The sequence below is a fragment of the Stenella coeruleoalba genome (genome assembly GCF_951394435.1).
Source record: "Stenella coeruleoalba genome assembly, chromosome: 17".
Classification (NCBI taxonomy): domain Eukaryota; kingdom Metazoa; phylum Chordata; class Mammalia; order Artiodactyla; family Delphinidae; genus Stenella; species Stenella coeruleoalba.
The window spans coordinates 56,723,717-56,741,975 of NC_137163.1; the positions used below are offsets into that span (position 1 = coordinate 56,723,717).

An 18,259-nucleotide genomic window follows, 5' to 3' on the forward strand; every position below is an offset into this window, starting at 1 on the left:
ATAACCAAAATTAAAAATTTTTCCTTGGCAAAAGACTCTGCTAAGAGGATGAAAAGGCAAGGTACTGAGTGGGAAAAAAAATATTTGCAAACTATATGTGTAACAGAAGATTAATAAAACTCAACAATAAAAAGAAACAATACAATCATAAAATGGACAAAAGAAATAGACATTTCATGGAAGAGTGTACACAGATGACAAATAAACACATGAAAAGATGTTCAACATCATTGGCCATTAGAAAAATGCAAATTAAAACAAAATCGAAATAGCTCTACACACTTATCAGAATGGCTAAAATATAAAACAGTGACAACACCAAATGCTGGTGAGGATGTGGGAAAACTGGATCACTCACATATTGCTGTAGAAATGTAAAATGTTGTAGCCACTCTGGAAATGAGTTTGTCAGTTTCTTCAAAAGCTAAACATGGGCATTTATCACAAAGATATTAATAAGTATGTTCTCACAAAAATCTTTACACAGATATTTCTAGTAGGTTTATTTTGTAACAGCCAAACTGGAAACAACTCAGATGCCTTTCAGCAGATGAATGGTTAAACAAATGTGGTATATCCATTACATGGAATACTACTCAGCAATGAAAAGGAACCAGCTACTGATACATGCAACAACTTGGAGGAATCTCCAGGGAATTATGCTAATTGAATAAGGGCAGTCATAAATGGTAACATACTGTATGGTACCATTTATGTAACCTTCGTTAAAAATGACAAAATTATAGAAATAGAGACCAGATTAGTAGTTGACAGGGGTTAAGGATGTGGTAGGGGCAGGAGGGAAGTGGGTGTGGCTATAGAAGGGCAACATGTGTAATCCTGCCTGGTGGTGAAAACGTTTTGTATCTTCACTGTATAGTTGTCAATATCCTGTTGTAATATTGTGCTATAGTGTTTCCAGAAATTACCATTGCAGGGAACTGACAGGGGATACTTGGGGTCTCCCTGTATTATAAGCAACTGCATATGAATCTACAATTATCTAAAAATTAAAATTTAATTAAAAAATAAAGTGAAGAACTTTTAACATTTCTTGTAGATCATTTCAATTTGAAAATATGATTCAGTGTCATACTGTACAGAGCTTTCCATGTCCAAATTCAGAAAGGTGTTAGGATTAAATTGTCTCTTACGTTATTCTTTGTTTGGTGGGGGTTAGGAAGGAAGGCAAGGGATCCTGTTATATTGATCACATGTGTCAAAAAACATTTAATACTTGTGAAATCTTCAACAGCCTGTGAGGTCAGTGGCATTTTAAAGAAGAGGACACTATGACACAGAGAGGTGAAATAATTTGCCCTGATGAGTAGTGAGGGCAAATTACTGCATCTGAACTGGTTCCAAAGCCCGCATTCTTTCTTAATGACTAAACTCCTCTGCCTGTTCACATAGGCTGCTGATTTAGTCTCCAAGCATCTTTCTGGCACAAAGTGCTGACCTCAGGAAGTTGAAGCACTTTTCCAAGGCCACAAAGTAGTACATCTGAGACTGAAAATTCCAGGCCTTTGCCACCCAAATTCCATCTTACTCCCACCTCCGCAGAAGCCATATATCAAGTGGCCCTCAGACCTGATTCTCAAGCCTAATTTGTTGGCCCACTTAATGTTGGGAGGTAGAGTAGTATTTTTTAATTTATAGTAGTAGCATATGTTTAAACACTGTGAGATACCATGTGAAACTCCAGGTTTCTAGCTTCTCTTTAAAAAACAAAAACAGAAAAAAATCTGCCAGCACTGGATTTCACATTCCCAAGTTGCCCCAAAGGAGTTAGATATGTTTGCTTAGTGGTTGTCCATTTAGATGAGGCGTGTTTGCCACAGTCCTCACCACTCTTTATTGTCTGCCAGATAACGCAGCCAACCATCTGCTGCCTTTTTATCATTGCATGACCCTGTTGTTTTCCTTAGAATAAAGAAAAGTAACATTTTTACCCACCTTTACTGCATCGTAGACCTTTTAGGAAGGCTTTGAGTTCCTCTGGCACACTACACTCATATATGGTCCCTGCCTGACCCTGGTCAGCACTTGCATTTATGACTCGCCCTTCGCGATAGAGCCAAAGCTGTCACTGCTGCTGGCACCACGTTCTCCTTCCCTTCCTCACCTGCCCACGGGGGCCTCATTCTTCGAAGTTTATGCAACCTTTCCATCTCTCCAGTAAGAATCTATTGCTTCATTTTATTTCATTTTTTTTACATACAAGTCACATTTCTTTCTCATGGCTTTAATGTTCTAACTTTTATCTTAGCAATTTGTGTAGATGTATCTTCCCTAATTATGAATTATTTAAAGTTATATTTCTAAAATCCGCCATTATTAGAGAGTTTACAGTTGTCGAACTTAAGACTCCCATAGAATTGGAGGAGCTGAAATCATTAGTCCATCTAGGAAAACTGTTCACTGAAATGAAATAGGCATACACGAAATAGAACGTCTTCTTTGGCGTTTCTTAAATTAGTAATAATGAGTCTTGTGCAGTTTCTTCATTGCTAACAGTTACTTTAACATTCCTTGATAAAGACTTTCTGGTAGTTCTCTCAGAGTTTCATTGAGGTGCTCATAAATTGATTTAATTTCATGACGTAATATGCATAATAAGCGATAATATTTCTTCTGCATCTGGCTTTCTAACAAAGTATTCAAGGTGTTTTCAGTTTTACAACTCAAAGGCCCCGTCTCTCTCCGAAGGAGCCAAATTCTGAGTATCTCCACTGATCCTCAGATACTCAATCTGAAATAGTTGACCTAGTAGGAAATGGAAGTAAAGAAGGGGAATTTAACCACGAGGGAAGGAGTAATGTTATTCCTATTGGCATACTTTGTAGTACTTAACACATTTTCGTTACAGAACAGACATTCAGAAGGAACTGATAATATTCCATATCGAACTCCTAAGTAATTCAGTATTGTCTGAGGATAATGGTATTTCAGGCTCTATTACGATTAGAAGTTGGTTTGTGTTTTTTTTTTTTTTTTTTTAACCAAACTGTAGATGACAAGAGGCTGCCTTGTTTGTACACATTGTGTTAGGATTGAGGGATGATGGGAAATTCCATGAAGATGACAACCTTTCAGGCTGGGTGTGTGACTAGTGCTGTCGGAAGATGGGGATGGGCTGGGGGGATTCCAGGAATGGAAAGGCTGCTTGGGATCTAATCCGTGGACTCTTTTCACCCAGCTTGCCGCCAATCCATGTTATGTTTATTTGAAGGGAAAGGTCTGAGAAGGCTGAGACCTGGCTAGGGTTTCACCAGATCCGGACATCAGCGACTTTTAACTTATAATGCCGCTGTGGGTGAAACTTGAGCATTTGTAGGAGAGAAGGAAGGTGATGGAGAAGTGAGTGAAAGGGTGCTGAATAAAGCTTGAGAGGTTAAAAGCCAGACTATTTGTTGTTGTGTGTCTGCCTCCCTGCCCCTCCCTCTACCAACTCTATGACCTTGAGCAAATAATTAACCTATACTCTATACTTCAGTTTCTGCATCAGTAAAATGGGGATAATAATCATATTTCCCTCATAGGGTTGTTGTCACATGAAAAGTGCATAGAACAGCGCCTGCTGTATGCTGTCAGCCCGCTGTCAGTGTTTCTGTTATAGGAGGGAAGGTTTACAGGGCCGGAAGACAGACTTGCTCTTTCCTGCACCAAACAGTCAATGTTTCCTTTCATAAATAGCAACATCTCTGCACTGTACAATTTTTTTCCCTTCTTTGTCAATTACTCTGATTATTCTGTACCTATAAGATCATCTGAAACAGCCTGTCTTTTAATGTAATGAGTCAGGAGCCTGCGAAGTAACTTAGATAAAATAAGCAAGGATAAAGAATGGCAAGTCAAAGCTCCACATGCTTTTGGGACACTTATCAATGTGTGTTTTCAGACATCTCTTTGGAGAATCTATTTCCAGCCTTAGATGTTTTTGTAGGCTTAGTCTTTGCACTAAACCCAGATATCTTCTCATTTCCGAACTATGTTCATTCATGACATAAAATGTTAGGGAGATCTTCAGCCCTGTTGGAAAAGGCTTAATTCTTATCTCCACTTTCCGAAGGACTAGAGAAGAAAAACCTTCATATTCCAGTGGAATTAGTTGTCTTCAATTTTTTTCAAGATATTTGTGTTTTTGGTTTCTTTATTATTTTTTTTGTGTGTGTGTGGTACGCGGGCCTCTCACTGTTGTGGCCTCTCCCGTTGCGGAGCACAGGCTCCAGACGCACAGGCTCAGCGGCCATGGCTCACAGGCCCAGCCGCTCCGCGGCATGTGGGATCTTCCTGGACCGGGGCACGAACCCGTGTCCCCTGTATCGGCAGGCGGACTCTCAACCACTGTGCCACCAGGGAAGCCCCAAGATATTTGTTTTTAAAGTATCTTTAAAAGTATTACTTTTAAAGTAATAGATTTAAATGTTTTTGCAGTTGATTTTATTAAAAAGACTAAAAATTTGTCACCTTATCTCAAGAAACAAGTGCATGAGAAATAACATGCAACTGAGTGCATAATTCGAACCCAGAAACGCTGGCATTGAAAGAACTAAAATAGCAGACACTTCTGTATTTTTTCTCCTTCTTTGTGTCAAGAGGTTTGCTGAGTAGTTTTATAACAATGATCCTATAAGGAAAACTGTTACTGAGTTCAGGGGTTTTCATTAATCCAGTTTCATTCACTGGGCTTGTGGGCCAGACAGTAGTAGACATGATTATCACCAGTTGAACAAGGGGGGAGTCCTGTCTTCAAGGAGCTTATCTTCTAGCCCCCAGTATGGCTCCTTTGAGTGGACTTAGGGATGGAGGGGAAGGAGCAGAGTGAATTGTGGGAAGAGGCATTCATGTTGCCATGGAGACATTTGGGACTAAGAAGCGCGCATAGGAGTGAAGGAGGTTGAAAGGCTTTTGAGATGGTGGGGAAGGGTGATGTGAGCTTCAACTGCCCTTTATTCTCCAATATCTTCTCTCTTTCCCATTCCTTCAGCAGCTGCAGACTTTCTCTCTGAAGTGGGGGACTACGGAGAGCAGGTTAGGAAGTCACAAGGAGTAAAACTGAGGATGTTTCTTTCCTCTGCCTCTTGCCTCTTCCGCCCCTTCACTCTTTTTTTTTTTTTTTTTTTTTATTGGTACGCGGGCCTCTCACTGTTGTGGCCTCTCCCGTTGCAGAGCACAGGGTCCGGACGCGCAGGCTCAGTGGCCATGGCTCATGGGCCCGGCCGCTCCGCGGCATGTGGGACCCAGACCGGGGCACGAACCCGTGTCCCCTGCATCGGCAGGCGGACTCTCCACCACTGCGCCACCAGGGAAGCCCTCCCCTTCACTCTTGATCCCACCTTGTCATATAGACCTGACTTTCCCACTGGGTTGCAGAGCAGAAGCCAGGGAGGGGAGTTCCAGAAGTCCCAGAAGAAAATGAAGCAACTTTGTTTCCTTCATCTCTTCTGGGCTCCCTTACTACTTCATTTCTTTCCAGGTCCTGCGGAGATGGGAGCGCCAAATGCGGAAGGCATAGGAACGCCTCCTCTGCCCTTTTTAGCCCCCTCCCCCTCTTCCTCCCTGCCTCACTTCCAGAGTTACCCACTCCCCGACATGCACACTCACACTGTAGTTCCGTGCTGAGGTGTGCATGTGTGTGTAGCATGGAAATAATTAGGGCTCCAATAGAAAGGAGTTGGAGAAGCTGTAGCTGGATGTTGTGAGCAATAGAAGGCCTTAAAACTGTTAGGGGGCTTCCCTGGTGGGGCAGTGGTTGAGAGGCCACCCGCCGATGCAGGGGACACAGGTTCGTGCCCCGGTCCGGGAAGATCCCACATGCCACGGAGCGGCTGGGCCCGTGATCCATGGCCGCTGAGCCTGCGCGTCCGGAGCCTGTGCTCCGCAGCGAGAGAGGCCGCAACAGTGAGAGGCCCGCGTACCGCAAACAAACAAACAAACAAAAAACAAAACAAAACAAAACTATTAGGGAGGAGATCAGAAGATTCAACCATTGGCCTAAAATATTCTGGAGTCCAGAGAACTTGTTCTAAATTTTAGTACACAAAAATTAAGCAGAAGATTCCAACTGACTAGGTCAGAAAGACTGCATAAGCCTTAAAAAGTGAATTCTAATTGGGCAGATGGGAAGGCGGGGGTTGGGGGGAGCATGTGCCCAGCAGAGGTAGCAGCTTTATCCAGGTAATAGCGTTAGCCAGAGCAAGAAACTCAGGTGGGTACCAGAAATGAGTGAGCCAGAGGATCTCAAAGCCCTCTCAGGAGGTCAGCGATTTGGTAAAGAGACGGGTAAAACTACATCCCTTTCCTCTTAATCTACTTTAAGAACAACAGTGCCAGGCAATGATCAAAACCAGCTGGTGGTTGGATGCAGTACCTGGGAGACAACAGGGAGTGGTAAGGACTGTGGCAAACAGGGAGCACATGCCTCATCTAAAGGGCAGCAGTTACATAGTTTCACTCAGTTGCTGTTTTGGGGAGAATTTGGGAATAGGAGTCCAATGGTGATTGATTTTATATTCCGCTTAATATATGCTAGGCCCTGTTCTAAGTGCTTAATAAACTGTCTTAACACCTCCCCAAAGATGCAGTGAAGGTTTCCTGAAACCTGTTACCTCAGCCAGTTCGGGATAGACTTCCTGGGATGTGAGCATCAGCAGTATCTTCTCTTTGTACTTTTTTTCCTTCATCTTAACTGGTATTTTCTGGGGTACTTTGTACCCCAAATGACAGAATGATGTTCTCTTATGAAGAATGTTGCCTTGAGAGAGAGGAGAATGCTTCCAAGATAGGCCTGTGTCCTTCTGGCTGTTTTTGTTTTTTTTTTCTTTAACATCTTTATTGGGGTATAATTGCTTTACAATGGTATGTTAGTTTCTGCTTTATAACAAAGTGAATCAGTTATACATATACATATGATCCCATATCTCTTCCCTCTTGCGTCTCCCTCCCTCCCACCCTCCCTATCCCACCCTTCCAGGCGGTCACAAAGCACCGAGCTGATCTCCCTGTGCTATGCGGCTGCTTCCCACTAGCTATCTATTTTACGTTTGGTAGTGTATATATGTCCATGCCTCTGGCACTCCCTCTCAAGGTTTATTTAGGAAGTGCTACCCATAACAAAGTCAGTCCGTTCTGGTCTCCAACTAATCTAAATGTTTTGCTTTCAGCAGAATGTTCACATTCTCTCCACACCTTAACTCCAAACTTTGAATTCTGATTCAATTAATCTTTTGTGTTTTTATAACATGCCTTCTTCAATGAAGTGCTTTTCTTTTATATCCAACGCATTCTTTTCTGATCTCTAAATGTGTAGAAAAGAACTTAGATTTGTGGAAAAAAGTACAGGCAACCTTTCAATACGTGGAGAAATTAATATTTTTTTCCAGAAAAGTCACCATATGTTGGGAGGGTGCCAGTTGGTATTCAGATGTGAGTCAAGACAGATGCCACATACAGATCTGATGAACGTGCACGTCAGTCCTTTTTTAGCCTTTTGGAAAATATTAGTGGCCCAGAAGGGATGGGATTTAAATATTATTGAATATTCTTCACTAACTACTTTTTGTGGCTGGATTCCAGAGGGAAAACTCATAGTAAAATTCTCCTACATAGAAATGAATGGCTCCTAATCTGATATTGGAAGGATGAAATACAGCTGGATAGAGAAGTTGTGGAGGGAACTGGTTTAAAAGATGCAGCAGATCAAGAGCAACTCACAGATTTTACAAGTTTTCAAATGGTTCTGGCTTTGGTTTGCTTTTCTTGGAATGCATATCCTTGAGGGTTTGAATAATATTCATTTGGTTGGACTCCAGAACTCCAAGGCAGAGCCATGTGTCAGCCAGGACTTAGGAGCCGTGAATGAAGTAGGGACCAGAGGTCGAAGGTGAATGGCAGCCTGGGCTGCATCACTCACTGGACCTGAAAGGTACCACAAATGTGGGATCCAGATCTCGACCAAGAAGCGTGGTCGCCAGTTCCACACACCATCATGATGTGGGCAGCGTGTAGCGAGTAAGCCCATGACTGTAAGATGGTTTTCTTGATTTCTGTTTCCAGCATCTCTGAGCGTATTCAAAATGTTGAAACATTAAAGGACTCGGTGGCAAACAAAAACAAGCAATGTTCTTGGCAAGCTGTAGAGCCACAGAAAAGTAATGTAAAGAGGAAGAGTCCTGAAAGGAGCAAGAGAGGTTGGAAGGTACGAGCCCTCGCTCTGTAACTGCGGAAACATCCCTCAGCCTTTCCTCGTCTGTAAAAGGAAGCCGTTGAACTAGGTGGTTCTCTAGCCTCTGCTTCTCAGACACGAATGTGCATGCAGATTGCCAGGGCATCCTGTGAAGTTTCACCTTCTGATTTACTAGGTCTGGGGTGGGGCCCGAGGTTTGCCTTTCAGATGAGCTTCCGGGCGCAGCCTCTGCTGTGGCTGCTGCTTGGCCACAGACCACATGGTGTTCAGCTCGCTCTGCATGATCCCTCAGCCCAGGCTTCCATGAGCCCTGCACGTCTGCGAGCGTGTGATCTTCTGACATTTCAGAAAGACAGGAAGGTTTCAGGAAACATGCCTACTGTGGTATTAACTGTTCTCATTCTTCATAATCAGCTTCATCAAAAACCCTTTAAGTGCCTAATTATGCATGACAGTTTCACATGCTTTACAAAAAGAACCAACTCGATTTGGCCCCTGCCTTATCAGACTTGACAACCTAAGACAGCTGGAGAAATATGCAGAGAGACAGTAATATTGAGGCAGTAGTAAATCTGGAGTGATAAATATTCATCTATATATAAAACATATTAAAATAAAAAGGTTAGGTAGCATGGGCATTAGGATATTTATTCTCTTAAAGCTTTTGTTCCTTTTTAAAATCTGGGAAACTAAAAAGTTTGCCCTGTAATTTTTACTGAAAGACAAGGAGTTTCTGTTTCTGTTTTACAGATGGGGACTGGAGAAGGGGAGGGTCTGTTTCTGAGGCTTCTTTTGTTGTTATTGTTGTTGTTTTATTTTGGCTTCACTAACGTCAAAAGAAATATTTTATGAACCCCACATGCCTAACCCTGATTACCATGTGCATGTGTCTTGGCCTGATTTGGGGTTGCTTAGCGCTGAGTGTGTGGACACAGGTTCATTAACCTCAGCTCTTTCTACCCAAGGGTCTTGAGCCCGTCACGTCATCTTAACACCGTCCTTGGGAAGCAGAGGAGGCAGGGCCAGACATTGTTATCCCTGAATCGTGGATAAGGTTAAGTGATACAGGGAAGGAGGATGGTGTTTCCAGAGTCTCATGGTAATTAACTCACATAGGAAGGTTTGGACTCCATTCCATTTCTTCTGTACACTTGCTAAACTCACCCGAGGTCTCAGCTGCCTTGGTGGAGGAAGCGATCCGACAAGTGGCCATTGCCAGCACTTTCTCCTGACGGCAGAACAAATTCTGTTCCCGGTGGGCCACCCACCCATTGGAGATTGCATTCAGCTCCCCGCGGTGATAAGCAGGTTTGTCATAACATCACAGTTTAGCAGAGTGATCCCAGATTGACTCTGTTCATTGATTTCTTCTAGCTGAGAAACAGCTGAAAGAATTATCACACAGCTGGAAAATGATCACATCTAACCAAGGATGTCTGTGTCAAATATTTAGCAATAGTGGGATTAGAGACCATTGGTTTATAGTTTCTTGACTCGACTAATATAATACTTAGTAGTGACTATGTATATGCTTAGGGAGGCAGAGGTGCAAAGAAACTATATCTGGCCACACTCTTAGGTGACAGCTACGTGTTATCCAAAATATGAGTGAGGTGTCGCTTTGGAGTCAGGTACCTTTGAGTTTGAAACTTGGCTCCGCCACTCACTGGCTGTGTCCCTTAACCTTGCCACGCCTCCGTTTCCCCACCTGTAGAATGAGCATGACAATAGTACAGATCCCACGGAAGTCCCACAAGCATCCCTTGAGATGAGGATGTATGGAATGTGCAGCATGGGGCCTGCAAATAGTAAGACTTTTAACTAGTAATTTTTAGTAGTCGTAAAACTATTACAAGTGACAACATCTAAAATCATTTGGGTCTGGAAATTTCGAGAAGAGCAAAAGATTCTAAATTCAGTATTTTCATATTATTTCATGAGTGAGTATTTGTGTGGGAGTTTGTATCTAGGTTAATGAAAATGTCACACTCTGTTTATTAGGAATAAAGCTGTTATTAAAACAAAGCCTGCATTAATTAGGCTCAACTTCATCTTGCATTCTGTAATGTCATATACAGCTGCTGTTTCCCTTGTTTTGTAAAATTAACTGTAGAGAGGGAAGGCAGTCTTCTCATATTAAAGAAGACATAAAACCCTGAGTAATTACCAGAGCAGGAAGCTAAACCTTTAAGAAGCTACAATGGCAATATATAGTATTTGCATTAGTGCCTAGTAATAGATCTCTGTGGGTACAGGGAACTGTGCAGGTCAGGTCGAGGGCACTGAGTAATCTGGTTGCCCCCTCAAAGGCAAATGAGAGCAGAGGGGACAGGGTATCCGGAACTTGGTCTCAGGAAGTGAGGGGGAGGCCATTCGCTACAGGCAGGGTGGGAATGTGGGCGAGGCGCTCGAAGGGGCCCCATCGGTAAATGGAATCCAAAGACTGCCAACTACATATTGTAAGGCTGCAAGGCAGGACTCAGGGAGAGCAGGAGACAGCTGAATGGAAACCCAAGAAGCCAAAATGAGCCGTTTAAAGTGGAGGACGGGAAGCAGAGCCCCAGGGAAGTCCCTAACCTCAGAAACCTGTTCAATAACACCTTTTTATAGAGTGCCTGTGGCTTCTGGGCAAGTGGAGGTTGACCCAGTGTGGCTCAAACGGAAGCCAGTTCTTCCCCAAATTTAGTGTGCACATGGGTCACCTGTTACAGTGTAGACTCTGATTCAGTAGGTCTGAGAATCTGCGTTTCACGCAAGTCCTCAGATGTTGCTGATACTGCTGGTCCGGGGACGACACTTCGAGTAGCAAAGGGTTTAACCCAATCCCTCTCCAAGTACCCCATTCTTTGGTCACCACCTCTTTCTATTCCACCCTCCCCTGTACCTTAACTCCAGCCATTCATTTTTTTTTTTAATTTTATGTATTTCTTTATGTTTGGCTGCGTTGGGTCTCCGTTGCTATGCGCTGGCTTTCTCTAGTTGCGGCGAGCGGGGGCTACTCTTTGCTGCGGTGCGCGGTCTCCTCATTGCGGTGGTTTCTCTTGTTGCGGAGCAGGGGATCTAGGTGCGCCGGTTTCAGTAGTTGTGTCGGGCGGGCTTCAGTAGTTGTGGCTCGCGGGCTCTAGATTGCAGGCTCAGTAGCTGTGGCACCCGGGCTTAGCTGCTCCGCGGCATGTGGGATCTTCCCGGACCAGAGCTCGAACCCGTGACCCCTGCATTGGCGGGAGGATTCTTAACCACTACGCCACCAGGGAAGTCCCAACTCCAGCCATTCTTGCACTTCACCAGCACCTTCAATCCATTGATCCTGCTAATTTCCACCATCTGTCACTCCCTCCGCTTCTCCTTTCCCAGTTACTCAGCTTAGATCCCATGATCTCTCTTTGTAACACTCCTTTGCACACACCTTCAGGTTCTTTGCTACTTTCTCTCTTTCCTTGTTATACTCACGGGCATAACTCATCACTCTACACCCCCCACCCCCATGTCTTCAGCTGTGCTGTGCTGTGGCTGAAGGAACATACACCGCTGAGCTAGTAGGTCTCAATTTCATCTCCGTGGGCCCCTCAGGCTGCTCTTTCCTTGTCCATTTACTCTTTTCCTCTCCTGAAGGACTTCTTCCTCCTCCCTGCTCTCCTATTAAACCTCCACTACCTCCTTCCCCACCCTGAATCTCCACTAATAACTTTGCTTCCACGTTTCTTCTTTGCATCATGACTTAGAAAAGAACTTTCTCCTATTTCTTCTACTGGATTTACATTGTCTGTGTGTGGGCCCACGGCCCGGGCCTTCCCTGCAGCGGCCACGGGAGCACTGGACCCTCACGACGGCTGACAGGCGCCTGTCCAGCCCCTCCTTCTTCCTCTGGCGCCCCTGGGTGGGCAGCCCCCCGTGGAGAGGCCAGGGGAGGGGCCCCAGTCAGCTGCGGCTTAAGATCAAGGTTCGAGGGAGCCCAGATGGTCACATGGGGGCCTGGGGTGACCAGCCCCTCTCTGACTTGCCTTCCCACCACTCTCCAAGGGGTGCCAGTGCCGACATTTGGCGTCTTGGTAGCCCCACCAAACCTCACCTGCCCCTCCCACCTCCCCTCCCAGCCCCTCCCATCTCCCCTCCAGGCCCCTCCCACCTCCCCTCCCGGCCCCTCCCATCACCCCTCCCGGCCCCTCCCACCTCCCCACCCAGCCCCACCACTTTGAGGGCTCTGCTCAACCGTATTTTACCCCCTGAGGTCTTTCCCAACTCCCTGCTTAAAGTAGTGCCTACCCCAGGGCAGTACCCAGCCCCAAACTGGCTTCAGTTTTCTTCAGTGATTATTATAACTGTTTTGCCAGATGGCTGGTTTGTCTCCCACCTGCACCAGAAAGCACCAGAGGACTGGGAATTGTGTGTGTCTCTGTCAGTATTGAAACACCACCTAGAATAGTGGCCGGCACATGAAGACTCCCCTTAAATAAAATATTTGAACAGATATTGGAGTGGAAGATGTGATTAAATTAGAACAGAATCAGAAAAAGCCAATTAGTAAAAACTACATACCAACACATGTATTCATAAAGCCACGCTGGTCCATTTGAATGGACACAGCTACCTGTTTTGGGATCCTTTTGGACCTGGCTGTGCTGAATGTAATAGAAATCGTTGATCCTGTCAGGCCCTTGGGGGATCAGGAGGGAAAATGACTAACACCAAATTCTGTCCAGGAATTCCTGTCCCTTTTTTCCCTCTTTAATTGCTCTCAGGGAGGTCAGTAGTTAAGTCAGGATTTAACCCACCTGCTCTGGGCTTCTTCAGTGCTTGTTATCTTCATGTGGGACACGGACACAGAGCTGTATCCTGTTAGCACTTAACAACAACTCCTCAGGCCAAATGCCTACTTCCCTGGGAGTTTAGGAAAGGTGCTATTTTGACCACGCATGTGACTCCATTTGGGTCTACACTTATGGACAACCACATGGCTTTCGGTTGGTAGAAGAAATAGCCTATGAACTCACAAATGGAGGTACCACCTTAAGAATGAATAGTGCTGCTATTCCCGAGGTTGGGAAGTTAGGCGGTCGGTCCACTGAAAGTGAAAGGAAAGCATCTCAGTGTCTGTGTAAAGTTCTAGAAATGTTTTTATTTAATTCTGAAAAGTTCTGCTTTTAATAACATCGTCAGCATAAATCATTGCCTCACAGGATTTTAAGCAAGCTCTGATTTAGGAAGAGAAAGCACAGGGTGTTCTTTGAGTATTAAATAAGATGACTAGGGCTTCCCTGGTGGCGCAGTGGTTAAGAATCCGCCTGCCATTGCAGGGGACGTGGGTTCAATCCATGGTCCGGGAAGATCCCATATGCTGCAGAGCAACTAAGCCCGTGCGCCTCAACTACTGAGCCTGCTCTCTAGAGCCCATGAGCCACAACTACTGAAGCCAGGGCACCTAGAGCCCGTGCTCCGCAACAAGAAGCCACTGAAATGAGAAGCCTGCGCACCGCGACAGAGTAGCCCCCGCTCTTCACAACTAGAGAAAGCCCACGCGCAGCAAGGAAGACCCAGCGCAGCCAAAAATAAATAAATAAAAATTAAAAAAAAAAAGATGACTAACCCCACACAAAGCCAAGAATACAGCAGGTGCGTAATACATGCGCTTTCCTCCCTCTCTCCTCCCCTCTCTGCGCTGTTTGCGATGGTCCCCACCCAAACTGTTGTTTCTGTATAATGTGGAAGTTAGGATATAAATATTATTATGTTTTAATAAGTCATCATTTATTTAAGACCAGTGATTCTCAACTGGGGAATGATTTGGCCCTTCATGGGACATTTGTCAAAGTCTGGAGACATTTTTGATTATCACAATCACAGAGCGGAGGAATGCTAACTCCTCAAAACAAAGAACTATACAGCCCCAGATGCCAGCGATCTGTACTTTACACTGGTGTTTACAGTTTGTTTCTTCACTGGACTCTAAATAAAAGAAGATTGAGAAGGATGTGACAGGCTGAGGACCCACCTATGGTAGAAGCACACTATGGATGGTTTCCAACTTACAAACAAGTGCTTTATTAGATACTCATTTCTATGTTAGTTGTTTAGCCTCTTAAAAAACAAAACAGGGCTTCCCTGGTGGTGCAGCGGTTGAGAGTCCGCCTGCCGATGCAGGGGACACAGGTTCATGCCCCGGCCCGGGAAGATCCCACACGCCGCGGAGCGGCTGGGCCCGTGAGTCATGGCCGCTGAGCCTGCGCGTCTGGAGCCTGTGCTCCGCAACAGGAGAGGCCACAACAGTGAGAGGCCCGCGTACTGCAAAAAAAAAAACCCAAAAAACAAAAAAAACAATGTGGCAGAGGCATGGAGAAGTCCAGATGGGAGGCGAAGATGATGAGACATGACTCTGGCAGACTGGCAGACACCAGGGTGGGAGCTGGTCAAACCACGCCAAGTGGCTTGAGTTTTATCCCAAGAGCTGCAGAGAGCTGTACGTACGGGCCCTCATGCTCTTTTCTGTACACTATTCACAGCCTGTACATATTTTTATTATTACTTGTGTCTCTCTGTATCATATGTATTGATAACTTGGTTTCCTGAACTGGGCCTCTTCATCTTGCTTTTGTATAACACAGAGGTTTTTCAGCAAGTATTTATCTCAAAATAGTTATTTCTCCACTTTGGAACAGGTAGTTTTCCCAAACACTTGTTTCAGTTGCAGTCGTTTAGAGCTTGAAATGCATTGTCCCATTTTCATAAACAATGGGTTTTCAGGCTGGTGTGGAAACCTTCCAGAACCCACAGTGCTCCTGAGATGTCATGCTTAGTAGCTCAGAACGGAGGATTCCCACAAAAGGGCAAAGAGGAGAGAATTTCCATTGCCTTTCTTCGTTGAAAGAGGACTCTTGGCAAATGTGATCTTAACCCTTTTCCTCCCAACCTGATGTGTAACTCTCCCTCACCTTCTACTGCACGTTTCTCTTGCAGCTCCCAGCCAGGAGGCACTAAGACCACGTGGTCAGGGGCCCCATGAGGTGGGTTGGGGGCTAGGGAGCTCTTGTCTTACTGGCCTCTGGAGAGTCTGACATGGCAGGTCATGGAGGGACCACCACCTTGCTTGTTGTCAACTTACTATTTCCCTTTGGTCTTTCTAGGATTGCTTTGCATTTCATTTCTTTCTAAGAAATAGCTCTTTCTTTTCTCTTTTAAACACTTACCAAAAAGAAAAAAATTTGCATTGGTTTACCTCAGTGGATATGTTTTCTGAGAACATTCAGTCTAGTTGTTGGGTCATTCTTTCACTCCCAATGCTTTTTGCTTCCACTTAGGATACTTTAAGATGACTTCTTAGATTCTACAGTCTACAAAAACAGAATAGTCCATCTGAGGTTACATTTCTCAAACTTGAATCACACTTCCTCTTGGAGGAAGTGATCTTTGTAAGTGATATAGTTTTATCTTAACCATAGGATACCATGCTAACAAAAAATATAGCATGTTTCAAGATGAAGACATAAAGTAATATGGCAAAATCTATTATAAGAATTATCAAAGAATTCTTTGCAATTTTGTTCCAGCCATCTTTGTTCTGATAAGGCTGTCATCTTCTTAAGGCATGCAACCGTTTTTGTTTTTGTTTTGATCTGTAAGTACCTCACATACTGGCAGAGTCCATGTTTGTGGTGTGTGGTGCTAGCCCATAGTTACCGTCAGCGTCTGTGAGAAGAGGTGGAATGAAGCAATGAGTAAAAAACAAAGCATGGGCATAATTATTAATCACCGAGAGCACACGTGATTAATGCCATCATTTTTACTTTCCTATCGATAAAAGATTTGCAATAATATATAGGTCTGTGGATATTGGAAGAGCAAGTTTTAACTCTTGTTTTTCCACATTATTTTTTATCGTACTAAAGGTTAATTAAATAATTATTTCTCAGTTTCTTTATTGCTCAGAACTTTTATAAGTAAATGAAAAGATCATCATTTTACCCTCAGTGACTGCAGTTTTAATCCAGCTCAGAGTTGTGAAATTGTTTCCTCTTGTGTTTCCTTTCCAGAAAGCACGAGGTCATTCTCTTGTTTCAGCCAGTGAGTGCAACTTCAGAGCTGGGAGAGAGTGATCGCAAGGTATTCAGTTATCTGGTTTATTCTACATTGTCCATCCATGCTTGCTTTCAGTTTAACTTTCTACAGGCATCAAGGGTATATCTGGGGACTCTGACCTGTGGGACTGCAGACACACAGCTTTGAAGCTGAAAAATCTCAAGGGTATTAGCTAATCCAGTTTTGAATTTAGCACCATGGGGCTTCTGCCATAGGCACCGAGATGCCACTGGCCATGCTTCCTACAAGATGGTGTTTCCCTATGGTCAGTAACGGGCGGTGAGTCTGGCTCTGCCTTGTAATGCCTATGTGAAGTTAGGCAAAATGCCTGCCCTCCCTCAAGCTCTTTCCTCATCTTCGAAATGGAGACTCTAATGGGGTAGCCTGATGGGTTTCCCATTCCAAACAGTGCTCACGTCACCGCCACCACCACCAAAAAATATATGAGGCTGCATTCTACCATTATTGTTATGAGTAGTATTAGTAATCTCATTTAGTGCTGACAATAAAGTTACATAAAAATTCTTTAATGACTTTAGGTCATCTTTGAACAGAGCCGAAGCCAGAAAAAAAAATCAGCCAACCTAAACAAGTGACAGATTAACACAAAGACATTCTTTATTTGATGTTAGCAGTTAATTTGCTACATGGTTATCCATTTTTCTAATAAATCCTGGACAATTTGAAGTTCTGTGCCCACCCATTTAAAAGATTTGCCAACCTCAAGCACTGTGACCCGACTGACCCCTGTCCCTTATACATCATTATCCAGTTTCTCTTATGGACCGGAAAGGAAGGAGTACATCTGGCCTGAATGTGCCTATTCTCTTCACAGAAGGCATCTTGTAAAATAGGCCACTGTCTTTCAATCAAATCTTTCCTTTAACTTGTTGAGAAGTTCTTTCTCTTGCCAGAGAAAGCCTTTCCTCTTAGAAGAGTAAGGAGCTATTTCAGGGTCATTTGGGTTCCCCTCAGAGGTCTTTCTAAATATAATCGCAGATCCTAGAAAACAGCCTGCTTTTTGTTAGTTAACTTCAACTTAAGAGCCAGTGCATTAAGAGCTTTGATTATCCACGCTCCAAAAATGCCTTCCTCTGATCTCCCGTCATTTGACAAGAATCTCGATTCTTGTCGAATCTCAGGGATTAAACACTGTTTTCTCTAATGGACTTCCATTTCCACGAGAGCTGCTCGCCTCACACATTTTATTTGTGGGCCTGAAATATAGAGCATTTTCTAGTTAAGGGACATTAAGATTTAACTCAAGAATCTATATATTGGCTTGGCCCAAAAGTTCGTTCGGGTTTCCCGTACCATCTTCCGGAAAATTATGGGAAAACCCGAACGAACTTTTGGGCCAACCCAGTATTTCAGAATAGGGCTCAGATGTTTCTGTAGTGGAATCACACTGTCTTCTCAACTTTCTAGAAAGCATTGCATTATGTGCTGTTTTTGCATGTGGCAGATTGCTTCAATCTTACTATGAGGATATTTCTCTGCCTTTAAAAAGAAATTTCACCTGGGATTTGCAGTCTGCTCTCTGCCACATCCCTGACCCCAGCATTCAGTTATCTTCATTTGTATACCCCAAGCGGCTCTCAAAATTAATCTGTTTAGAGCGAAACTTTCTTCCCCACCCCCGTCTCTTGTCTTCTACTCACAACTGATTCCTTCTCCTGGAATCAATATTTTAATTAAAGACATCCACTGTTGACATCGTAACTCAAGCCAGAAATCTCCATCCTGACATTGCTTCACCCTTTGCATTCAGTTCACAGTGGATTCTGGATTTAAGATAACGTAGGAAATTCCCCAAACGGTGACTGGCGCTAGGCGAGGTCAAATATTAATTGCCGGCTGTCACAGATGTTAATTGTAAATATCTTTCCCATCTTCCTCTCCTCTGTCCTCCATGTCACTCCCTTAGTTTTGGTCCTCATCAGCTCTGTGCCAGTCTGTTGCTGGAGCTAACTAGTAGAGCTCTCTTCCAACAGACTGTCT

The 18,259-nt window shown here is 44.1% G+C and overlaps 1 protein-coding gene across 5 annotated transcripts in view; it reads left to right on the top strand.

Annotated features, from left to right (window-relative positions):
• Positions 1-18,259, top strand: part of PAG1 (phosphoprotein membrane anchor with glycosphingolipid microdomains 1) — a 142,792-nt gene that overhangs the window by 30,053 nt on the left and 94,480 nt on the right. For 3 of the 5 annotated variants that reach the window (XM_079902151.1, XM_079902149.1, XM_079902150.1), the window contains one exon: positions 16,217-16,282. The gene's annotated coding sequence lies outside the window, so the exon portion shown is untranslated. Of the gene's footprint in view, positions 1-8,097; positions 8,201-16,212; positions 16,283-18,259 lie in introns of those variants that run through there. The other 2 variants (XM_079902152.1, XM_079902153.1) reach the window with 2 other exon arrangements.